We start from the raw sequence: 1,133 nt of genomic DNA on the forward strand, positions 1-1,133 counted from the left end.
CATATCTCATCAAAAGGACAACATCTCTGACAGCAATGTGGTTAACTCTTAACTACTCTCTGGGCAGTAAAGGCTGCCTGGCCAGTGATACCAGGTAAAAACAATGACTGCAGATGCTGGAAACCAGATTCTGGATTAGTGGTGCTGGAAGAGCACAGCAGTTCAGGCAGCATCCAAGGAGCTTCGAAATCGACATTTCGGGCAAAAAGCCCTTCATCAGGAGTGATACCCTCATCCCGTGAATGAATACAAAAGAACTTGAATTTTAAATGCCACAGGTGCCATTGTGGGATTTGAACCCATGTACCTCAAGGATTAGACTGGGTCTTTGGTTCAGTGACTATACTACCATCTCACCTGAAAAAGGATTCAGATGATAGGGGGGTTTGGTCTTTCCAGCCTGATTGTGAGCTTTTCTCGCAGAGGGTGGTGTGTGTATGAAATGAACTGCCAGAGGAAGTGGTGAAGGCTAGGACAATTACAGCATTTAAAAGACACCTGGATGGGTATATGAATAGGAAGAGTTTAGAGCGATATGGGCTAAGTGCTGGCCATATGGGACTAGATTAGGATAGGCTGTCTCATCGGCATAGCCGAATTGGATCAAAAGGTCTGTTTCCGTGCTGTATAGCGCAATTAGTATGACTCTAACTCTTGTAGTTATCCTGCTTCTCACTTGTACCAGTTAATATCGTGTTGACCTTGATGAGAGCAGGAAGGAGAGGAAATCAAAGAAAATTGATTTGATCTTCCAAGTGAGAGGCTGGGAAAAGTCAGCAAGTGTTTGATGCTAAGATCTTGGAAACATAATGGTTGGAGAGATAACAAACAACAAAATAGAGAAGACTTCTGAATAAAAGTTAGAACATAGAACATAAAACATAGAACATAGAACAGTACAGCACAGAACAGGCCCTTCAGCCCACGATGTTGTGTCGACCACTGATCCTCATATATGCACCCTCAAATTTCTGTGACCATATGCATGTCCAGTAGTCTCTTAAATGTCCCCAATGACCCTGCCTCCACAACTGCTGCTGGCAATGCATTCCATGCTCTCTCAACTCTCTGTGTAAAGAACCTGCCTCTGACATCCCCTCTATACTTTCCTCCAACCAGCTTAAAACTATGAC

Source organism: Chiloscyllium plagiosum, chromosome 32, assembly GCF_004010195.1.
Source record: "Chiloscyllium plagiosum isolate BGI_BamShark_2017 chromosome 32, ASM401019v2, whole genome shotgun sequence".
Taxonomy (NCBI): domain Eukaryota; kingdom Metazoa; phylum Chordata; class Chondrichthyes; order Orectolobiformes; family Hemiscylliidae; genus Chiloscyllium; species Chiloscyllium plagiosum.